We start from the raw sequence: 21,593 nt of genomic DNA on the forward strand, positions 1-21,593 counted from the left end.
TCCACAAAAGGGTCATGTTCCATAAGATTGTCTTAAGAAAAATCAGTTGATATAAAATTGATCATTTCTGGACTGTCATTCGATACTAGTCTTGTCATTACAAGAAATAAACATTTGCGAGAGGAAGATTTCCAATGAAAAGTTGATGTAGTACTACGGTAAGAATAAGCATTATTATAGAAATATAAATCATAGCATTTTCTACATTTTTCAAAGTTTTAATTGAAGCAATATTTTGTTTTGTAGCAGTTTCACTTGTAATAGGCTGTGCATAATTAGTTTCCTTTAAATGTAAAACTAATAGAGATAAAGAAGAAAGAACAAAACAAAAAACATGGCAGATATGAACAGGAGCAGAAAAAGTCTAAAAGTGAACATAAACTGAGGTGGGTGGTTAAGAATAGATAGAAAGAGGAATGGGTAGATAGTGGGTGGACTGTAGAAAATGATAGGAAATAAAAATGAAAGAAACAAATTGTGAGATCTTAGAAAAATGTTAGGAAAGAAAAATTACAGCACCTTTTGAAATGCATCTTATACACAGCAGCTCTCCCTCTTTCATTTAACTTACTACTCAATCCCAAAAGGTTTATATCATGTCAATCTGCATAGCTGTTCTTCACATGCTTGATGAGCCAACAAAACCATTTCCCGAGATTGGCACGTCTTGAAAAGAAAATATCTAATCACAAGCGTCAAATACAGATTGTCCAGCCATCCAATCAGAGAGAGAAGGCCCAAGTGAAGTAGGGTAAATAACACATCAGATCCTTACATGGTCAGCTGTGGCTCTGGACTATCCTTAAGGTCAGGAGAATTGGACCAATGGCCCAACTTCTCCCTTTGTCAGCCAATCGCATCACGAGAGAGCGCTCTTGATATATGGCCAGGCCATGCGGGCTGCCCATGTTGCCTCAGCCAATTAGGTTCCAGATTGTCCTCCACGAAGCTGCGTGATTGGCTAAGGAGAGAAAAGGAAAACAGAGAGAGAAGGAACGGGGAGGTGCTTGATGAGTTGCTATCCAATCATAGCCATCCCACTAGGCACAGACGTCATTTCAACGTCTAATTTTGATTTACAATCGATTGAGTTGTCAACTAAAGTGAATTTAATCCATGTCATTGGATTTAGGTTCAAATTTGAGTGAAAAAATACTAAATTCCCTAACATCCCTAATGAAATTCCATAACTACATCACATTTATCCTTTTTGTTTAAATGATGTGGAATCTATGTTGATTCAACCAGTTTTTGCCCAGTGGGATAGATCTTGTTAAGAGATGCACCAACCACTGTATTGGATGGCAGTCCCTCCAAAGTAGGATTCATCTCTTTGTCAGTTTGTGTTTTGCTCTGAGGCAAATATTTGTTTACCTGAGTCTCTCAATTCTGCATCTCTGAGGTATATTAATGGCAATGCTCATATATCAACCAGTGACCCTGTATAGTCCTACATCTTTACTCATTGCAGATGTAAAACCCTAGCTGCTTTAAAAGCCATTTATTACTGATATGTTTTGGCACTAGAAAGGTAGCCATATTAGCTGACTTAACACAAGTTAACTACAACAAACTCTCCCTATTAACAATCACATTTGGTTAACTTTTAATTCGACACTCTAAATCTCTCTCATATCTCTGAATCTCATCCACTCTACACTATGGCTAATCCCCTAGTACTGACCGACACAGCATTGGCGGAGGCATTTTGACCCTATACACAAAGTGCCGAATCCTAACTTGAGATCCGCATGTTAAACTCAGAACTGAACTGCAAGAATATAAATCAAGTTAGGATATGGCCCTTAGTAAATTGACTCTTAATCAAATAAAAAAGTGAAATAAGACTGGTGTTGGGTTCTGCAAAACCAGGACTGTCTGAAGCATGTTAATTCACTTGAGACGCTAAGCCAGAGTAAGGATTAGTTAACTAGTTATAAAGCACCACCAGTGTGAATCAAAAAGGGCCAAAATAAACCCAAGTTCACATCTAAACAAAGATTACAATGGACAAGTTATACACAAAACAAAGAAGACATGACAAAACAGTATAACAGTATTCAATGACAGGTGATATCTGAACAGTTGACACAAAGCAATGAATTCCTTTTAGTGCACTGTGTGTGTAACATGTTTTAGATTTGAAGTACTCTTTACTAACGATGCCCCAAAGAATCTTTGTTTTCTCAAAATGTTGTTACATTAGCATTCATCATGCTCAGCTGAATGGTACGTTAACTTAAATGTAGTCCCTCGAAACGACATGAAGAAAGTCTATACCACATACAAATTTGTCTGAGCGCTGTTTGACTACTGGCCAAAATGTCATTATCTGAGACCCAGGCACTTAAGGCTAGACTTAACTGGCTACCCCAAAATAAGAATCAAATAAATAGTTTACGTGGTACTAAACAGAAAAGGCCATGACAACAAGTTTGGAAGTGTACTAAGTGTTACAAGTGACTACGTTATATGCCAGGACACTGAATGTCCACAAATAGTATCCCTTTGATATTTTCAACCACTTCAAATTGCTGGTAAAATTTTTACCTGACAACTTTGTTATTGTCTCATTTAGTTTATGCACCCTACTTGACCCAGCTCCCACTCCATTAAACAATTGCACACGTAAGGACACGACACACACATAACAAACAAACATAGACAAATACATAAAAGAAATAGGCTACCTTGACAATAACAGACAGAGTGAGAGAGACAGACATACAGACAGTGGGAAACATGACAGGCAGTGCTATTGACACACACTCTTGATTTGGAGACGGCCCTGTTTGTGTCTGTAGCACCAGTTGATCACACACAGGTTCTGAGATTGAGAAGAGAAAACATTGCACACGTCCAGTCCACGAATGGGAAGTCCCTTAATTTACACACAATGTTTTGAAAACATCACAGACTTTCCTTAGGCCAAGAATAAAACCGTATTCTGCTTGTTCTGGACTCTGTAGTTAGTCTGCATTTCAAACAGCATAGTTATTTTGGGATCTTGATTAGACTGTTTATGTACTATCATCAGTTAAAATAATCCTTCTGTCAATATCATCTCCGCCTGTTATTTGAAAACCCTGTTAAAATACACTCAAAGGCACTAAGGAAACCAGACTACAAAAGCCAGATGACCACATCTCTACCAATTAAATTTGAGAGCTGGAGTTTTCAGGACAGGAAATGACTAGACCTTTATCGATGTAATTATGGGATACTACACGCATGTATATAGTAGTAGGATGCTATTGGCTACTGAGAAGTTTTTGGGGAGTGAAACGTTATATAGTGTTTGCTTACTGTATTTATTTGATTAAACAAACACACAAAGCAAAATCTCACATAGTCGCTTGGTTTGGGGATTAGGCCTATACCAGTGTATGATAGGCTCTATCGTTTGATCGATTGAAACAGTACATGAGGATCCCACAATGTCAACGAAAACTAAAAGGTATCATTATCTTGTCCTGCAAGACAGATACTGACCAAAGCCCAGTTTGAGCATGACGGGAATGAGGTCCATTGGAAAGCCCTTTTGTTGTCTTGTATGATAATGCTGAACGTACTGTACAGTTAAATGTACAATGACCCCCCACACATTTCTTCTCTCTCTGATTTGAGTACACATAAAAGAAACGGGAAAGATTGCAGTCATCTCATCCTCCTCAAAAAAGGAAGGAAATGTGGCAAGACTTTTTTATTTGTGTCTTCTCTCTCTGATTTGGTTTAGTGTTGTTTTTGACCTGCTCCCTCTTCTCTATGCCAAGTCCTGCTGTTGCATTGCTCTCAGTTGCCTCCGTGCTTGTCACTGGGGAGAATGTTGTGTTGACACGGAGCTCTCCATTCTGGTGTTGACTGGAGTGGAGATGAGGAGTGGGGGGAGGAGGAGGGCCTACGGGTGGGGAGGGGACTCCATTCTCGTTCCGGGGCAAGCCAGTGGAGGAGATAGTATGGCCAGGATCAGTAGTCATCCCTCCTTCTTTATCTCTTCTTCTTCTCCTCCTCCTCCTCCTCCTCTTCCAACTTCAGTATTCACACAGGGGTCTGCTGAACCCAGGGAGGAATGCTGGGCCCCCTAGCAAGACAGAGAGAGGGAGGGAGAAGAGGAGTGGGAGTAGGAGAGGGGAGAGATGGGAGTGGGAGAAGGGGCATTCAGTGGGGGATTTGTGGCATGGACAAGGGTGTAAACGAGTCAGCCAATCCAGGAAGGAGAGAGGGAGGCAATATAAAGAGTCATATATGAAGCAGGAAATGTGGGGAGAGAAGGCAACAGGGAGGATGGAAGGAGAGGGAGTATGGGTGATATAAACAAGCAAGGAATAGTCAAATAAAAAGAGGAGGCCAGTGAAGAACAAACAGGTGGGTAGAGGAGAGAGTAAATAGGTGAATCAGTTACGAATGTAAAAAGAATAGAATGGAGGAAATAGGGTGGGGTGATGAGGGTCCCGATAGGAGAGGATCAAATCAGGAGGTAAAGAAAGAAAGGATCATGTGAGAAAGCAAAGGGAGGGAGAGAAATAAGTGACAAGGGATGGGAGGAACAACGGAGAAAGAGAAATAGAGGAAAATGAGTTACAGAGCAGAAGTATGAAGTACACCAATAGTGATGGACAGCATAGGAGAGGGGATACAGTCAGAAAAAGAAAAGGTGGAAGGAATTACAATCTCGAGTTGACCAACATGTCAGAGTGTCTTGATCTTCATATGATGCTGAGTTAGAAGGGGGTACTAGTCAGGGACAGGTGTCAAAAGGAGTCCGAGCAGTCAAGTAGAATGAGAGTTGTGTCAGTCTTAGCCAATGAGATTAATTTCAAGGAATTTCTATACATTCTAATTTGTATTATAAACTGGGTGGTTCGAGCCCTGAATGCTTATTGGCTGACAACCGTGGTATATCAGACTGTATACCACGGTTGTGACAAAACATGTATTTTTACTGCTCTAATTATGTCGGTAACCAGTTTATAATAGCAATAAGGCACCTCAGGGGTTTGTGGTATATGACCAATATACCACGGCTAAGGGCTGTATCCAGGCACTCTGCTTTGCAACGTGCTAAGAAAAGCCCTTAGCCGTGGTATATTGGTCATATACCACACCCCCTCGTGCCTTATTGCTTAAATATACTGTAGTAAAGGCTTGAAAACCATGGTGACACAAATAGTTATGACTCTATAACGCGATACAATTGTGTCACCTTAATTCATCTTATGCACATTAGAATCCATGCGCATTTCAGGTTGAGCATGGTTTTTGCTAAGCTTTCAGTCAATTGACCTTTGTCAGAGCAAAACTTTCACAGAAAGAAGAAAATAAATGAAGAACAAAAAGCGTTCACTGAAAGCTTAGCTAAGACCACAATAAATGTGCAGAAATTCAATATTGTTTTTTCATGCACCTTTGTTTCCTTGTCAAGTGTGTGGTTGATTCCCACACATCATTGAACCTTATAAGTACTTTAAGATAAAACATTCTAGATGATAATATTATAGTATTGCATTACTATAATAGTCTAGCATGCAGATGTGTTACATTAATTCTTAGAACTTTAGATGCGAATTGGAGGACATAATGACTAAATACTGATCTACAAAGCGTGTATAAGAAGCTAGTATTCAAGAGCTCTTGAATAAAATCTCAACTGTGTCTAATCCACCAATCAGAATTTCTAACCCATACCCATTGACCAATTATCAATGGATGCTCATTAATTGCCCAAATCTGTAAAGCACTGGGTTAGAATTTGTAATAAGTGAATAAGTCAAAGTTTGGTTTTGCTATCTATCCTTACCTACATTGGCGCAGAATAACGTCATTGCAAATACCAGATTGATTTCAGTTCTTAATTAAATCAAGCTCTGAATGCAAGTCATCGTGTTCAGTCCTGTTCAGTGCAGTCTGTGTTGGAGCAGTAGGAAAGAAAATAGCTGGGTTATTGGCACTGATGAAGGTTGTGTTCGATTGAGGAAATGGTGTCTAACGGATCCAAGTAAAAACAGGAATGTGGAATCATTTAAAAGTTTTCTACACGAATAGAAGAATCTGAATTGACATTTACTCTACCGAGATGCCAATACCTTTCCTCAAATGTGTAATAACTTCATTGAACAATAAGGACTAAAGACCATTCATATGATTGTACCAAGGAGTATGAAGTCTTAAAGATGTAAACGATACACTGGAGAAGTGAAAGTCAGAAAAAAAGGTATTTCAAGAGGGTTTTATGATCTGCATCTAGTACAGAAATTAGTCGGAAACAGGCCATTTGATTTCAAAACGAATTAGCATTAAATATCAGGGTGGGTGTGTCCATTGTGTGTAGCACATGTTTCCATCTCTAGAAAGAGAACAAAAAATGTCCTTCAGAAAGTGAAATTGAACTGGCAGACCTTTTCTCTTCTCACTCAGAACCTTGTAAAGTGGCGATAACCAATTTCAACAGATATTACCGTTAGCATACATGCTAATCCCATTCCCTACTTGGTGCTAGCAACAGTAACAGGAAATGTGTTATGGAAACAAGAAGAACAAGTGGTATTTCTCTACCAGTGCTGGATTACTTTCAAACCAGTTCTACAAAAATTACTACAAACCCTTTCACATTATTTATCCAAGTTTAGCCAGACCTGCCAATGTAACTGAGGAAATTGTGCAAATATTTTATGATAAGAAAGTTAGATAGCTGCTAGATAGCCAACCTATGCTAATAAAAGAAGCAGCGATCCAATCAACTTAACAAAACGTGCATCACTCACTGTTAAAGATCCATATGTGCAGAGTTTGCTTACTTGAACAACTTGGTGTTTATGTTTGTACAAAAGCTGCAACTAATAAAAGTTAGGAAATTGTAGACAAAAACAACACATAGCGGATGAATTGTGCAATGTTAAGTGCATTGTTAGTATGCTTTGGTACGCAATTCTCAAATGTTCTTACTCAGCAACACGAATAGGAAATTCATTCTCATTTTCTGTTTCAAACTAGGCATATCATTGTGGAAATTAGATGTACAAACCAACCAAATATTCCATAACAGTAGTATATGACCGACATACATATAAAGGACACTAGACAACTCTCCAAGTATGACCCAGAGCAAAAAGAACAACAATACAGTACTGGCGACACACTTGATCAAACTCACAATGACAATACAGGAACATTGGATCAACTTATGTGCTCAGGTGCCATATACATACAGGACACATACACACAGGAATATATAAACACACTCTCCAAGAAACACACACACACATTGACATATACGCACACCAGTTGTTTATTTTCAGGGAAGGATTGTGTCAGATACGGAGATTTCCCATAATTCCCGTCATTTATTTGGGGGAGTGGTGGGAGGGGAGATGAGTCGAATCGAATGGATATGTTGATGACCCACCGTAACGTGTTCCTCCGTGAGACACGTGCGGTGTGTGTAAGTGAGTTTGTGTTGATTTGAGCAGGGGTATTGTTGTATATGGATGTAGTCAGTTACCTTGTTGATATTGGTTCTTGGAATAGAGCCTACTTATATGTATTACTGCAGCAGAGCCATCAGTGTTTGTACATGTACCTAATAGAGTATCTGTGAATTGTCAAGCTGTTTGTCATAACTAGAACTAACTATGGCCTGGATTCAATCAGATCGAGCATTAACCATCGTTAACCAGCGTTGGCCGACATCTGCATAGCAAATGTTTTATTATCCCTACCGCGTTAGACGTTCATGAGCAGACATATCGGCGAGGGTGCTCTTGTCCGTCACAAACCATTCCCTTCCTTGTTATCCTTACCGCGTTAGAAGTTCAAAACGGCGCTAGAAATTGAAGGCTCTATCGATGTTAGAAATAATGACTCTCAAATGTAATGTCAATCCATTGATGTTAGGCTAATGGGAGAGGTTTAAAGCCTATCAATCTAATTTGAGTGTTTGATTGGTAACGCGGCTGCATAAATATCTAATGCGGCTGCATGGAATTTGTAGGATTACGTTGGGTGTGGTTTCGTTGCTTCTTGTGGATTTGACAACTCTATCGCAGTTCCGACACTGCCAAAACAACGGCTATTCGGCTGTCAATCTGATTGAATCTAGTCCTAAATATATATTACTACCATCTATATTCTGATCAAACAGTTCGCTTATTATCCCAAAACAACACAGGGAATTGAAAGAAAAAAGTAGTGGAGAGATGAACAAGGATGAAGGATGTGAAGAAGGATGAAGGATGTGAAGAAGGATGAAGGAGTAGTTGCAAGGTTTTTGCAAATGCCAACATTTGATAATAGTGGAGCATTGAAATGGAGCATTGAATTAAACAGCTGAACATTTTGATGCATTTCGGTCAGGAATTCTACCATTTGATGCTGGAGTTTTATGGTTTGTATTCAGAGGGTAAGCAATTTACCTAATGCAAAGAGTTACATGTTTAGGAAGTCTCCGTATATGACTGAATTTGTGCAAATAATGTTGGCATATTTGTCTGAGTGGTGTAAGAGTCACATACATTAATGTATACACTATGTGTATTTTAAATCTGTACAATATATAAATCTAAATGTCAAATATATAGTGCTACACAGTGCCTATGGAAAGTATTCAGACCCCTTGGCTTTTTCCACATTTTGTTATGTTGCAGACTTATTCTAAAATGGATTAATTTGTTTTTTCCCCTCATCAATCTACACTCAATACCCTATAATGACGAAGAAAAAAACGTTTTTTTTTTACAAAAAAATTAAACAAAAATATCACATTTTAATAAGTATTCAGATTACAGCAACAAGTCTTCTTGGGTGCGACGCTACAAGCTTGGCACACCTGTATTTGGGGAGTTTCTCCCATTCTTCTCTGCAGATCCTCTCAAGCTCTGTCAGGTTGGATGGGGAGCATTGCTGCACAGCCATTTTCAGGTCTCTCCATAGATGTTCGATCAGGTTCACGTCCGGGTTCTGGCTGGGCAACTCAAGGACATTCAGAGACTTGTCCCAAAGCCACACTTGCGTTGTCTTGGCTGTGTGCTTAGGGTCATTGTCCTGTTGGAAGGTGAACCTTCGCCCCAGCCTGAGATCCTGAGTACTCTGGAGCAGGTTTTTGTCAAGGATCTCTCTGTACTTTGCTCAGTTCATCTTTGCCTTGATCTTGACTAGTCTCCCAGTCCCTCCCGCTGAAACACATCGCCACAGCATGATGCTACCACCATGCTTCACCTTAGGGATGGTGCCAGGTTTCCTCCAGACGTGATGCTTGGCATTCAGGCCAAAGAGTTCGATCTTGGTTTAATCCGACCAGACAATGTTGTTTCTCATCGTCTGAGAGTCCTTTCGGTGCCTTTTGGCAAACTCCAAGCAGGCTGTCATGTGCCTTTTACTGAGGGGCTTCCGTCTGGCCACTCTACCATAAAGGTCTGATTGGTGGAATGCTGCAGAGATAGTTGTCCTTCTGGAAGATTCTCCCATCTCCACAGAGGAACTCTAGAGCTCTGTCAGAGTGGCCATGGAGTTCTTGGTCACCTCCTTGACCAAGGCCCTTCTCCCCTGATTGCTCAGTTTGGCCGGGCGACCAGCTCTAGCAAGAGTCTTGGTGGGTCCAAACTTCTTCCATTTAAGAATGATGGAGGCCACTGTGTTCTTGGGGACCTTCAATGCTGCAGAAATATTTTGGTACTTTCCCCAGATCTGTGCCTCGACACAATCCTGTCTCGGAGCTCTACGGACAATTCCTTCGACCTCAAGGCTTGGTTTTTTCTCTAACATGTACTGTCATTTGAGGGATTCCAATTCAGTCCGGTGCAGTCTTCCAGACAGTGCAGTTGTGCTTCAAGTGTGCTCTCTGTGTGATGACTTGTACGTCGGTTGTGCCTACATGGAGTACTGTCATTTCGAGTCTCATATGCAAAGTTTTTAATGATTTATAAACTTGCACAAATTTATAAAAACCTGTTTTCCTTTTGTCATTATGGGGTATTTTGTTCAGATTGCTGAGGATTAAAAAAATAACACATTTTAAATCAAGGCTGCAATGTAATGAAATGTAGAAAAGGTCAAGGGGTCTGAATATTTTCCAAAGACACCGTCCAGCCTGGCCTCATTGACTAGATGTAAAAGTTAACAAAAATCTGGTGCACTCAAATTAGTTATGTTATATATATATATATATATGTTATGTTTGGTATGGTTACATCAGGCCGAAGGTTATTTAAGGCAAAAATTAAAGGAGGGTAGTTGGTTGGCGTGGATGGTTGAGCGTATAGCTACATAGCATGTTAGCTAATCCTTCCCCTAGCCCTTTCACCTAACTCCTGACCTTAACCTTAACCCCTAGCCTAGCTAACATTAGCCACTTAGCTAACGTTAGCGTTAGCCACCTAGCCACCTACTTAACGTTAGCCACAACAAACTGGAATTCTTAACATATCATACGTATTGCAAATTTGTAGCATATATTATGAATTGTAATATATCATACGAAATGCATGATGGACATCCACATATTAATACATGCCATACCAAACATAACGATCATACTAATTTGAGTGTCCCAGATTTTTGTTTACTATGTTATGTCTACCCCTGACTCTGGGTTGATATTTCAGCTCCAGCATTTATTGATTTTCTATTACAGTAAAGCTCGACATTATTCAAATTGCTGTTGACAAAATCAAAATAACCAAAATAATGTGAACAATAGGTAAAGAAAGAAAGAATATTGCTGTTGATAATATGTATGATTTTCTGTATAATGTCTGTGTAAGTCAATAATTGCTTCTGTTGGTGCTGCATACGGTCAGTGACGCACATACAGTACAGTGGAGGAATCAAAGTGAAGAGGCAGAATGTATGGATGGAGAGAGGCAGTACCACTGAAGTGTATGCTGGTTGGTTTATTACCTTTGTACTCGGGGTGGAACGGGCGCGAGACGGGGCTGCACTAGGATGGATTGGCGCCTCCCCTAAGAGAAATCACCGTATCTCATCAACACAGGAGAAGAGGAGAGGAACGATAGAGAAAAGGAGGAGAGGAGAGGCTAGGCATGTGTGCACTGAAGAAAGTAAAAGGTAGAAGTTGGGTGTCGAGGGTTGAGGAGCATTAGGGATACTCAACGCCCACAGGACACACACAAACATAAAGGAACACACACCACCATTCGCGCCAACACAAACCCAGCAGCCTGAAAGCACAAGAGGGCCCAACATGTCAACCAAGTCTGCATGCTGAGGAAGCAAACCAAGGCTGTTGATACACACATGCAGCAGTAAAGATGGTAAGTAGCCATCTTGTGCAAGCCAGAACGTGAGGCAGCTTGATGTACAAGTACACCCTCTGGACATGATGCTACTCTATCGCAGGGACATAGCCCCCAACCTATCTCCTTAATGCTGAGCCAAGCAGAGACACATTGGGTCCCGTTTTTAGTCTTTGTAATGACTCGGCCTGGGATCGAACTCCCAACTTTCCAATCTCAGGGAGGACACTGACAACAAGGCCACTGAGTTGGTTTGGCAGTAAAGATAGCTGCATTTTAATTCAAGCTAAATGTCATTCATTGATCCAAAGATTGAAAAGTCTTGTCCAGAAAAATGGTATCTCTGATCTCCTCTGAAGCTGAGGGGTTAGAAGTTGAGGCAAAAGGTCATGCTACTGCTAAACATGCAGTAATCATTGGCAAAAGTAATAAACACCACTGTTACTGCAACAAGGAATAAATAGTATTAATAAACAGAGTTAAACAATATAAATATGCATACACATGTAAAAAAGGTTGAATGACACATAACACACTTAAACACATACAGGGTTATAGAGACAGTAGATAACTGATGTGATAGAGATAACCATGTAAAGTGAGACATGCATTATATTCACAATGATGCATGGAACATATAACATTATGTTGGAGAGGATATGTGCAGTACAACATCCAAATTATTATTTATTTGTTATGAGTCATTCCAAGGACAGGCTGATCTACTGTACTTTCAATAGTGCTACCACTAGTTGCTGCCTACAGGTGTAATATATTAATTGGACCCGTTTCTCACAGCAGGAAAATAATCCTGCACCAACAGGAATGTGGATAATAATTAATGGGTATGTTTGTAGGGGTTGATACATTTTTCAATAGGGCAAATCAAGTCAAACATTTTAAAGTGGAAATTACAAAACGTTAGAAGCTTTTTAAACCCTCAAATACAAAAAAGTTTGCATTTCCTGCTGAACAGATTGATCAAATTAAGATAGAACATTTGTATAAACGGTAGTAATAAAAACTCAAGCAATATTATTACATTAACTAATTTAATCAAGTTTGACAATGAAATCCCATTAAAACCAGATATTTAGTAGAGAGGGGGTGGAGGTATTCTCAACATAATGCTATAGGAATATGAATCCACAAATTCCACGCAAAAAGCTGAAAGCCGAGTGAACTGCCCACTGTTGGGATAATAAAGATAACGTGAACGTGAACCCTATGAGTCACCGACACCCCCACCAAGACACCCGGCATTAAACACTTGTTGCTGCCATGGCGATGGACAAGTGATTGTACGGCTCACTGCAAATAATGACAGATATTGGATACGCAATCATTAAAACATGCCGACATGTTCTGCTTGGGCATAGCCATGATGGGAATGTAATGGTATACAAACAATTGGCCCATAACAATTTATGGCTTCATTTTATAATCTTATTGACTATAACCTTCAGAACAATGAAGATACACAGAAATGTTTGCATGGTTGCATGATAATGGACAATTAACATGAGATAAAAGAAAACCTGGGTGGAAGCATGACATGGAAATAATGAATGTCATCAGAAGTTCCATGTTGGACTGCTGTGATTTAATACTGTGTCTAGGAAGAGACCCAAACAGCTTCATGTTGGATAGCAAATCTGCCTCTTTCAGCTTGGAAACCAAACCAAAGTCAAGATGGATGCCCAGCCTTGGATGCTCCTACGACCACTTGGGAAGAGCTACTCAAACTATATCTCTCAGCCCTCAGAAATAACCAATAGATTCCGATTCCAATGCTGTCTGAGGCTGTAGGCCAAGTCTATCATGACACTCCCTCAACTACATGTCAACCACAGACTGGCCACGTTCGACCGAGTGAAACCAGTGTGAGCGCAAAACTCTGGTCTGCTGCTTGTCTGGCAACTGAACGCAACGCCATGCATCGCTGGACGGCTTTACCCCCTTTCAACCACAGTTTCTAAGCCTTTCTGGCTAATCTCTCCCTCTCCCCCCTCCCTTCCTCTCCCTCACCCTCTCTCTCTCTCTCTCTCTGGGGGAGCTGTGTACTGAATGGAGAAATAACAAGAGAGACACATTGGATCACTGCTCACTAGAGGAAGCGTGGCTGAAGCCCTGACCGTTCGACACCAGCAGGGGTGCTGCATTCAGCTGCATTCTTATCTGGGACATAGCGGGAGCACTGTCTGTTCACACCGCTCAAACGCTCTGCTTTTGTTTTTATCTCTGCATGTCAGAACATGTCTGTTGCCTCTATTGAGTCTGATTTGACTCGGATTGGGATAAAGACATTTGGATTGGGGAAGTGGCTGGGTGGGACTCAGTGAAGCTTGAGCGTACCTGTGTCATGTTGTTTGCAAGAGACATTGTGGTTTGACACATACTCACTCTCTCTCACACATTCTTTTACACACACAAACACACACACACACACACACACACACACACACACACACACACACACACACACACACACACACACACACAGAAATCTGGCTTGTCTTTGCAGCATGACTCATGATTGAGGGTGGGCTTGACCGGTTTGACAGGAGATGATGGGTGGCTGGCTAAAAGCATGGACCGAGAGACATTGAGTGTGGATGCTGGAGACGTTGTCGGCCTGACAAATTAACTCATCCTCAGGACCAAAACTGTTCAATAGTCGTGTATTATGTCTGTCTTGCATTTGTGTTAGACTGGTAATACAACTTGACGTTGACATGCTCAGTCTGAATAATTGGGATGAAGGAGTTTAGATTGAGGAAGCGGTTGGATGGGACTCATCTTCTGGTGGAACAGGGATTTGATTTAAACGAATGAAAGAAGCTTGAGCATACATCTGTGATGTCGTTTGCAAGAGACATTGGGGTTTGATACAGTCTCTCTTTCACACACACACACACACACACACACACACACACACACACACACACACACACACACACACACACACACACACACACACACACACACACACACACACACACACACACACACACACACACACAGAAAGCTGGTATGTCTTTGCAGCATGACTCGTGCTTGAGGGCGGGCCTGACGAGTTCGATAGGAGATGAGTGGCTGGCTAAAAGCATGGACCGTGAAACATTGAGTGTGGATGCTGGAGACGTTGTCGGCCTGACAAATTAACTCATCCTCAGGACCAAAGCTGTTCAATAGTTGTGTATTATGTCTTGCATTTGTGTTGGACTGGTAATACAACTTGATTTAATACATATAGTTCACACAAAGTTGATAGACGTGTCTGAGATGTACAGTTACTACAGACGCTGATTTGATTACAACCCGGATGTGGTCAGACAGAATATAAACAGATTGATTGAGAGACAGACACAAGATGTAAACAGACGTTCTTTGACCTTCAAAGTTCCTAAGCGGATTGACAGACAAATGACAGTCTCACTCAAACCCAAGGACTTGTCTGGACGAAAATAAAAGGGACAAATTAACAAAGAGATGAAAACAACATAGAGAAGGATAGAGAGATAGACACAGGCCATCCTACAGACATGGCGACCGGAAGAAGAAAATCACAGACCTGATCGGCGAAGACCCTAATGTTAGCTTTTGGCGGCTCAACCACGGCTCCTCCCCTTATCTCATCCTCCACAGCCATAAGTCTGAAAGAGTGAGAGAGAGAGAGAGAGAGAGAGAGAGAGTTCAAACAGTTGTGAGAGAATTGTGAGTAAACGAGACAAGAAGTAGCTAAGTGTAATACGTAAGGCTTATAATGACTGTCCAGGTGCAAGCTGGATCGCTCATTGCCCTGAAAAACGTTGATTTGTCAATTATACCCATTACCTGGTCTATAGTAGTGTTGTTAAAACCTCTGGTAGCCAAATTATAATCTATTCAACCAATGCTGTAACTGTTTAACATACACTGCTCTAGTAATACAAGGAAGCATTTTTGAGGCAGTTGAAATGCATGTTTCCATGTTCCCCAAGGGATTCAGCATGATGTGTCTGTCCAATTCAGGGTGTTTTCCAATGTAATCATGCCTAATGATGTCTAGATTGTGGTGTTTTGCCGGTTATCGTGTTCTGAATGGGGTTTAATTAGCAACACATCCTCATCCTCATGGAATAGTTGAACTGACACAACATGATAGAGATTCCAAATCCTTGTTATAACCATTTCAAAGAGTTGTCTTGCAGGGATATTTGGAAGCTTATTGCTACAGTCTCCATAGGATATTTTTCTTGCCTTGCAAATTCACATTTAGACACGATTACTCAGCATCAGAATTATTTTCCAGAGAGGGGAACATGGATCATTAAATACTTGCCTCTGGAATTTCAAGATCTGGGTCATTCAAGGCAATGGTTCTGATATTTTCTTCAACAGACACAAAAGGTGAAGGATGAATTAAAAGTCACTGCAATCATGAGGTCAAATCCAAGATGGCGATCAGCTGTTTGGTGATGGAGATTCAATGAACAAGGGTACATATGACATCCTAACTCCTACCTGGTCAATATTTCTGAGGTAATGAAATTCTTCTGCCTTGCTCATTATAGATCTACTTTCTGCCTGAATGACATGGTTGTTTTCATTTAAAGTCGTACAGAAAAATTGCTGACAAAGTGGATGAACTTCAGAGTGTTAAACTCCTGAGATGAACAGAATGCTGAGAGAGGACTAATTACACAAAATGAATGACTCATTTTAATACAGTGCCTTCAAAAAGTATTCACACCCCTTGACTTTTTCCCATTTAAAATGGATTACCTTGAGATAAGTGTGTCACTGGCTGGGATTACCCCATAATGTCAAAGTGGAATTATGTTTTTAAACATGTTTACAAATGAATTAGAAATTAAAAGCTGAAATGTCTTGAGTCAATAAGTATTCAACCCCTTCGTTATGGCAAGCCTAAATAAATTCAGGAGTAAAAATGTGCTTAAGAAGTCGCATAATAAGTTACATGGACTCACGGTGTGCAATAATAGTGCTTAACAAGATTTTTAAATGACTACCTCATCTCTGTACCCCACACATAGAGATAATTGTAAGGTCCCTCAGTCGAGCAGTGAATTTCAAACACAGATTCAACCACAAAGACCAGGGAGGTTTGTCAATGCCTCACAAAGAGGGGCACCTATTGGTAGATGGTTAAAAAAAAGCAGACATTGAATATCCCTTTGAGCATGGTTAAGTTATTATTACACTTTGGACAGTGTATCAATACACCCAGTCACTACAAAGATACTTCCTAACTCAGTTGCCGGAGAAGAAGGAACCCGCTCAGGGATTTCACGATGAGGCCAGTGACTAAAACAGTTATAGTTTAAAGACTGTGATAAGTGAGAACTGAGACTGGATCAACAACATACAATAAAACTGCAAAAACATGTGCCAAAGAAATTAACAAGGCAAATATACACAGGAGTTGCTTACCAAGACAACATTGAATGTTCCTGAATGACCTAGTTACATTTGCCTTAAATCGGCTTGGAAATGTATGGCAAGACTTCAAAATAGCTGTCTAGCAACAATCAACAACCAGCTTGACAGAGCTTGAAAAATTGTTATAATAATGTGCAAATGTTGTACAATCCAGGTGTTTCACAGCTGTAATCGATGCCAAAGGTGACTAAAATACAGTATTTTGACTCAGGATTGTGAACACTTATGTAAATGACATTTCTGTATTTCAATACAATTTCTAAAAAAAACAAAACATGTTTTCACTTTGTCATTGTGTGTGATTTAAAAAAAAAATCTATTTTTAATTCAGGATGTAACACAACAACATGTGGAATAAGTCAAGGGGTATGAATACTTTCTGAAGGAACTGTATAGGACATTGTGCAGTGGCAACAGAGAAAGTGAGGACCAGACAGCCGATGTGATTGGTGCAAAAACTGAGCCAATAAGAGAAGCTAAAAACAGAAATAGCACAGATTTTAGTCAAACTATTCCAAAATGAGTGGTTGGTTTGGACAGAGGATAACATATAGTCATTTGCCACCATAATCAAGCTGTCACAATTCCGCAGAGAAAGCATTCTCTGAATATCTTTATGCTTAACATAAAACTAAATTGATGCTTAACATTAATAAATAATGAAAATCCACAGGTGAAGTTTCAAACATTGGTGTTAGATGTTTTATTACATAAATAATATACAGGGATTTATTTGACAAAAATAAGAAAGGGAAAAGGAATCAAACGTATGCACTGACTGAAACATTGGCAATGATCTAAGAAACAGTGAAATGTAACATGAGTATACAGTAGAATTCTAAAAAAAGCAGACAGTGATTCACATGGGTGATATGTACCAAAACTAAACCTGTATATCTATTTACTTCAAGTTCAAGTAGTGTGCTTGTCAGGTCAAGTCTTACATGCAGTCAAAACAATGTGGGTATTTGTCAATATGAGGTCAGGGACAGGTCATGATACCTGACTTGTCTGTTACATAGAAATAAGGCAGGCGATTGGGTGAGTCAAAGGTCACATGACATGTAGCCAATTGTATGTACATCAACAGTAAACTCTCACTATGTGCTGCTATTTGCCATGTCAATCCAAATGACTTTATTGCACAGTGACAAGTTATATCTCTATGAAAACTTTAAAAGTAATACTGATGTAATATTATACATCTATACAGATTACCAATATTATGCTTGCTACAATGCCAAACGAGAGGCAATCAATTCTTGTTCCACATCGTATCTCAAAAAATGACTCCCTCAAAGCTCTAACTTTAGCAAACAACGACACCATTTACCCTTCGGTTTCCTATGACTTACTGCAGATCAAAACCTAAACCAACGACATACAGCAAATTTATAACAGATATACACATCTTAACACTTTAGAGAAATGGCACCAATATCCATCTGGCTACATGATTAACATTTTTGTTCAAACACATTATACAGCCATGTGTAAGTCAAAGATATAAGTTATAAACTATTTTTACTGTACTGTATATGCTGTATCTATGGTATTTAGGGATTTACAGGATCCATGGTCATACACGCAGAAGTCTCAATATAATTTATGTTGATATGGGTTCATTTGATACTGAAAGGGACCTGATAAAAACCTTTAAGTGTATGTGTTCTGTATGTATGGTCATATGATAGATGTATCTATGCATACAAGGTTTACATACTAAATATCTTTGTGTGCCTGTATGTAGGCCTACATACACATATGGGTTGCTTCTGTTCATAAATGGTAAATGTAGTCTATTATTGCACATCTCTTAATGCTAAAATATTGCTATTTCAATAGATTAACATAGTTAATTACATTGGTAATATCATAACAAAATGTACATATAGAATCTTAGAGTATCCTTATTGGTATGGCAGTACTGGTGCTTCAGTAGGGTATTGATAACATTTAGATAAAGTGTGTTACTTTAGTGTGTCTGATATCCTTCGATATCATATAATCTGTCATATTCCTCTTAAGAAATATAACTGCTACTCTAGAGGCACCAAGATAAATCATACAAAAAAAGGCTTTCAAAGAATATCTGAAGTCGTTTCTAAGAAGAATGGTGAATGAGGTTTGAAAAACAATGATAGAAGTTTGGGTTTTGTGAAATGTGGAATGTATGGTTAATTATCCTTTTGGAGGACAGTGGATATAACCACTTGAGCCACTGAAATTGCTTGAAACATACTTTCAATAATAAATAAAAAAACGCTAATAGCATCTCATTCATTGACAGCATATGGATCTGTCTAAAAACCTTGCAGCCATCCACTACTTACAGAATCCTCTAGATTACCTTGTCAACTGTAACAATGCCATTATCCAAACTAACTTCAAAGGGGAAGGAGAACTTGTCATTTAGATGCTAAATTAGGTTTACTCTGTGTTTCTCTTTACACATCATATGTTAGGGAAATACTATCAAACTGTGGTTGCAGTTTATAAAGATGGTATTGTTGGTATGGTATTGTTCATCCTCATGTCAAGCTGTTATGATGATGACAACAAGATGTCATGTACTACCTTAGTCTTTGTTTCATGCATTTTTATAAAAAACACCATTATGGCCTCATACTGTATAGGACAGAGAGATGTCATATGATGTCACCTTTCAGTCCATTATTGTGCTTTTCGATTCAATCTAGGTGAATCCCTCTCAGTTTACGATTATCGGAATAATCACCACAGTTGACGCAGGTAAACTACTGATGGAAAAAAACAGCATGTTTGATATACTGGCAATATAATGGCTGCCAAATAGTGCACAAAGGGCCTAAACATGTCTTTTGGGTTCTTTATGCACCAAGTTATGGGGTTATGAATGGGATTGGTTCCATTAAGTACAGCCAGGAACTGTCTCGGTCTTCATTCGATTTCTTCTTCCCTGGAATGGATTAAAAGTAGCAAAGTTCCCTGTGACACATATCTAACTATCAATTGCAGATTATTAGAAGTGGTGAACAAAAGCATAACATTTACACAAATAGTTTCCTCTCTCAAGTTCCTCATCTCAAGTCAATTTGTCAACATTAGTCAGAATGTTCAATGAACATTTTCCTACTGACTGGGTGAAAACCAATTGCCTAAGGTTTCTGCATACAGACATGAATCATTCATATGAATGGATTTCACTGTTGACCTCTCACCTTTGAAATGAATGTGCAGTTAGTTTGAAGCTGTCCCATTATATATATATATACACTGCTCAAAAAAAGGGAACACTAAGATAACACATCCTAGATCTGAATGAATGAAATATTCTTATTAAATACTTTTTTCTTTACATAGTTGAATGTGCTGACAACAAAATCATACAAAAATTATCAATGGAAATCAAATTTATCAGCCGATGGAGGTCTGGATTTGGAGTCAAAATTAAAGTGGAAAACCACACTACAGGCTGATCCAACTTTGATGTAATGTGCTTAAAACAAGTCAAAATTAGTCTCAGTAGTGTGTGTGGCCTCCACGTGCCTGCATGACCTCACTACAATGCCTGGGCATGCTCCTGATGAGGTGGTGGATGGTCTCCCGAGGGATCTCCTCCCAGACCTGGACTAAAGCATCCGCCAACTCCTGGACAGTCTGTGGTACAACGTGGCGTTGGTGGATGGAGCGAGACATGATGTCCCAGATGTGCTCAATTGGATTCAGGTCTGGGGAACGGGCGGGCCAGTCCATAGCATCAATGCCTTCCTCTTGCAGAAACTGCTGACACACTCCAGCCACATGAGGTCTAGCATTGTCTTGCATTAGGAGGAACCCAGGGCCAACCACACCAGCATATGGTCTCACAAGGGGTCTGAGGATCTCATCTCGGTACCTAATGGCAGTCAGGCTACCTCTGGCAAGCACATGGAGGGCTGTGCGGCCCCCCAAAGAAATGCCACCATACACCATGACTGACCCACCGCCAAACCGGTCATGCTGGAGGATGTTGCAGGCAGCAGAACGTTCTCCACGGCGTCTCCAGACTGTCACGTCTGTCACATGTGCTCAGTGTGAACCTGCTTTCATCTGTGAAGAGCACAGGGTGCCAGTGGCGAATTTGCCAATCTTGGTGTTCTCTGGCAAATGCCAAACGTATTGCACGGTGTTGGGCTGTAAGCACAACCCCCACCTGTGGACGTCGGGCCCTCATACCACCCTAATGGAGTCTGTTTCTGACCGTTTGAGCAGACACATGCACATTTGTGGCCTGCTGGAGGTCATTTTGCAGGGCTCTAGCAGTGCTCCTCCTGCTCCTACTTGCACAAAGGCGGAGGTAGCGGTCCTGCTGCTGGGTTGTTGCCCTCCTACAGCCTCCTCCACATCTCCTGATGTACTGGCCTGTCTCCTGGTAGCGCCTCCAAGCTCTGGACACTACGCTGACAGACACAGCAAACCTTCTTGCCACATCTCGATTGATGTGCCATCCTGGATGAGCTGCACTACCTGAGCCACTTGTGTGGGTTGTAGACTCCATCTCATGCTACTACTAGAGTGAAAGCACCGCCAGCATTCAAAAGTGACCAAAACATCAGCCAGGAAGCATAGGAACTGAGAAGTGGTCTGTGGTCCCCACCTGCAGAACCACTCCTTTATTGGGGGTGTCTTGCTAAATGCCTATAATTTCCACCTGTTGTCTATTCCATTTGCACAACAGCATGTGAAATTTATTGTCAGTCAGTGTTGCTTCTTAAGTGGACAGTTTGATTTCACAGAAGTGTGATTAACTTGGAGTTACATTGTGTTGTTTAAGTGTTCCCTTTATTTTTTTGAGCAGTGTATATATATATATATATATATATATATATATATATGGCTCCCAAGTGGTCTAAGGCACTGCATCTCAGTGCAAGAGGCGTC

At 40.2% G+C, this 21,593-nt stretch overlaps 1 pseudogene; it reads right to left on the reverse strand.

Annotated features, from left to right (window-relative positions):
* Positions 1 to 876: 876 nt before the first annotated feature.
* Positions 877 to 21,593, reverse strand: part of LOC135522287 (ras/Rap GTPase-activating protein SynGAP-like) — a 114,151-nt pseudogene continuing 93,434 nt past the window's right edge.

This window comes from Oncorhynchus masou, chromosome 30 (assembly GCF_036934945.1).
Source record: "Oncorhynchus masou masou isolate Uvic2021 chromosome 30, UVic_Omas_1.1, whole genome shotgun sequence".
Classification (NCBI taxonomy): Eukaryota; Metazoa; Chordata; class Actinopteri; order Salmoniformes; family Salmonidae; genus Oncorhynchus; species Oncorhynchus masou.